Source organism: Papio anubis, chromosome 10 (assembly GCF_008728515.1).
Source record: "Papio anubis isolate 15944 chromosome 10, Panubis1.0, whole genome shotgun sequence".
NCBI classification, from domain to species: Eukaryota; Metazoa; Chordata; class Mammalia; order Primates; family Cercopithecidae; genus Papio; species Papio anubis.
The window spans coordinates 92,053,736-92,057,596 of NC_044985.1; the positions used below are offsets into that span (position 1 = coordinate 92,053,736).

A 3,861-nucleotide genomic window follows, 5' to 3' on the forward strand; every position below is an offset into this window, starting at 1 on the left:
AGCGGGTGGGGCGGCGGCGCGGCGGGGCTATATAGCGGGAGGGCTGCTGCGTTGGCAAGAACCGCACAAAAGGGGCCCGCGGAGGGGAGCAAGGGCATTTTTTTCTCTCTCTCTGTTCTATATAATGACTGTGGGGGTGGGGGTGGGAGGTTTATTGTATGTTTTCTTTTAGACTCTCTAAAGCTTTCGAATTGATGATCTGGTTAAAACTGTCAGTGCCTTTTGGGCCTCTACATAAAGCCTATTTGGGAAATTGAAATTGAGCAAGTGCTGAAGAGTTGATAATTGTAATTAAATGTTTTATTTACCTTTTAAAAGTTCAGTTTGAGCAACAACGCTGAATAGTGACCAAGTCTAAGGTCGAAATGGACTACAGCACGAAGCGTTTAGATTACAGAGTTTTCTTGGTGTGAAATGTGAAACGTGAGGATGATCTTGCCTTCTCCTCAGGGTGTTTACAGTAGGATGTGATTCTCCTTTAAGAGAACCTCTCTATGATCCTACCTGCTGATCAGCAGGGTATCAGATAACTAATGCAGCAGGTTGGATGCCAGGGGTTGGGCCTGAGGAAGCCCTGTTTAGGCACCTGGCCTCAGCTCTGATGGCTGGAGCCTGGGTGGAAGCAGGAAAGTCCTGAGCTTCAGCACCGTGCCTGCCTCAGCACAGGCAATGAAACCCTCAACTTAGGATTCGTGAAGCGACCCTTTGGCAGTTACTACGCTGGTAACTTTCTCTTTAACTAACATATTTGCTAACCAAAGGCTAAGCTTAGTTGGTTCTAGCTGCTGACAAATGCAAGTTAACATGCAAATATAACAAGTTGAAAATCCTACAATCTTGCAAAGATTCTGCCTTCTTCACCCTGGGGCAAAACCCTCGTGGCTCTCTAGTTAAGGCTCTGACTCTGGGGACTAGGGACTTCCTTCCTTTTGCCGAGATCCGGCGCCTCCTGGTGTTCCACTCTCTTTAGAGCAGGGTTTCTCAACCGCAGCCAGCACTCTTTTGACATTTGGGGCCAAAAATTATCTGCTGGTGGGGGGAGGCTGTCCTGTGCATTGCAGGACGTTGAGCAGCATCCTGGCCTCTACCAGCTGGGTACCAGTAGCATTGCTGTCCCGTCGTCACAAGCAGAACTGTCTGCAGACATTACCAAAGGTTCCCGGGGAAGCAAATCCACCCCCATCCCCCCACTGAGAACCACTGATTTAGAATAACTTTCGTGTACCCAGTCTCACTCCTTAGTTTCGATTCTTGCTACCTAAGTCTAATACTAAAAAATAGCTTTCTCTGGACAAATTTTATGTGACCTACATAAGTTTAATAAGCCTCATTTACATCTTTCTCTTTTAAAAATTATAACTTTTGTGGAAAATTTAGAAACCATAAAGCAGTAGAAAGAAAAGATTTTAAGACATAGTTTTGTATAAAAAGTAACACTGTTGATGTATATTTAAAAACTCCTAATTCTCATACCTGTGATCTAATATTTCCATCTCTAGGAATTTGTCCAAAGGAAAGAATTAAAGATGCATACAAAGATTATGAACAGTGATATTTTATCAGAATGGTGTTTATAATATAGAAAATTAGACACAAATAAAATGTCCAGAATAGGGCATTGATTAAATAAATCATGGAACACTTGTTTGATGAGATGCTCTGCAGCTACCAAAAATCATGTTGTCAAAGAATTTATTTAAGGGTATGGAAAATGCTTACCATATGTCAAGTTAAAAAAGAAACCAAGTATATTATACTCTGAAAATTACAAAATATTGAAAGAAATTAAAGAAGCCATAAATAAGTGGAAACACATCCTATGTTAATGGATTGGAAGACAATATTTTTTTTTTTTTTTTTGCAGAGACAAGTGAACATTTATTTGTATGCCCTTCTTCCTATGTGTATTTCAAGTCTTTTTCAAAACAAGGCCCTAGGACTCTCCAGATTCAATTACGTCCTTGGGCTTGGTCAACTGCTGCAGGAGTCTTAGGGAGCCTTGTACAAATGCTAGAGTGACTCATTTACCAACATTAAACCCTAAGATAGATGCAACAAAGTAGGACTCCTTCCTCCACGGAATGTGCTGATTTCAGACGATGCAGTACCCAATGTAGAAAACACTGGAATTTTTCTTTGGAACTGGAGTGTGATGAGAGATGCTTGCCATGAACATAAGCTACTGTCTTTTCTTTTCTTTGAGACAGAGTTTCGCTTGTTGCCCAGGCTAGAGTGCAAGGGCGTGATCTCGGCTCACCGCAACCTCCGCCTGGCAAGTCTCCTGCCTCAGCCTCCCGAGTAGCTGGGATTACAGGCATATGCCACTATGCCCGGCTAATTTTTGTATTTTTACTAGAGACGGCATTTCTCCATGTTGGTCAGGCTGGTCTCGAACCCCCAACCTCAGGTGATCTGCCCGCTTCAGCCTCCCAAAGTGTTGGGATTACAGGCGTGAGCCATCACGCCTGGCCAGCTACTGTCTTTTCTTTGACCCTTCCTTTCCAGTTTTTGAAGATAAAGCAGGAAATAATCTTCTCTGAAGATACTTGATAAAAATTCCCAAAACAATTAAACACATGCTTCCACTTCATTGATAAAAATTTACCGCAGTTTGACACCTGGGTCTAGTTCAGCTGGCGGATGAGCTGATTGATGCGTTCACCCTGATAGCCAGGTGTGCCCATCTCCTTGAGGAAGCCCACTCTATTTTTGGTAGCATGTCGGGCCACTGAGAGGTGGAAAGGGCGCAAGAACCATGAGATCTCCTGGAAATGCTTCCCTGGGAAGGCAATTTCATGAATGAGGTCTTCCAAGCAAATGACGCCAAACTTCCCCAGGTGCTCCTCAATCACTGTGTTGTCTGTCAGAGGGATGGTCTTATTCTTGACCTTGGCTTGTCCACGTTTCAAAATGAGTTCTCGGACAGACTTCAGATTTGGAAATCCCCAGGTCACATAAGGTTCCACTATACGCAGCATTTTTAGGTTCTGGGGGGTGACTTTTACAAAGACACCACTAAAAATTTTCTTTAGGCGAAGTCTTGCAATGGTTCTCTGCACCAATAAACTCACGCCATCAATCCTTTTGATGCGTACAACAAAGGCCAAGGAATGTTTGTCTGGCAATTCCAAGGCATGAGGTTTCACTTCTAGTCGTCTGAGACACACCTTGTCACATTTCTGCCGCCAGGAATCATGTAGGAATGATTCCAGTCGCTTAAACCTGAGCCCTTTTCCTTTCCTCTGCTCCTTCTTTGCCAAAAGTGCCTGCTTTGCCTGGGTGGCTTTGAGGGCTTGATAAGCCTTCCTCTTTTTCAGCAGATTTTCTGGAACCAAAGGGATTTTTCTTTGCTCTTGCTCCGCCATCTTTCTAGTGGTGCAGCTACTCGACAATATTGTTAATATGTCAGTACTACTCAAAGCAATCTACAGATTTAGTGCAATCCCTATCACATCTCAGTGATTTCCTTATGCAGAAAGAGAAAAATCTATCCTAAAATTCATTTGGAATCTCAAGGGACCCCAAATCAACAAATTAGTCTTGCAAAAATCAAAGTTGGAAGTTCCTTATTCCTTATTCCTAATAAGGAATGCTGACACATGGCACATATGGATGAACCTTGAAAACATGTGAAGGGAAATAAATCAGACACAGAAAAACAAATATTGTATGATTCCATTTATTTGAGGTACCTAGAATAGTCAGATTCATAAAGACAGGAAGTGGAATGGTGGTTACCAGGGATCAGAGGAGGTAGGATTGGGGAGTTATTGTTTAATGAATACAGAGTTTCCATCAAAACTAAAAGTCTTTTAGCACCTGTACCACCCCTAGAATTTCTGGTAAACCAGCACCAGCCTG

At 42.8% G+C, this 3,861-nt stretch overlaps 1 pseudogene across 1 annotated transcript; it reads right to left on the bottom strand.

Annotated features, from left to right (window-relative positions):
* Nucleotides 1-1,860: 1,860 nt before the first annotated feature.
* On the bottom strand, nt 1,861-3,402 carry LOC101017298 (annotated as a pseudogene). Its single transcript, XR_162156.4, has one exon. The product of XR_162156.4 is annotated as a 60S ribosomal protein L7-like 1 pseudogene (transcript).
* Between the last annotated feature and the right edge of the window lie 459 nt (nt 3,403-3,861).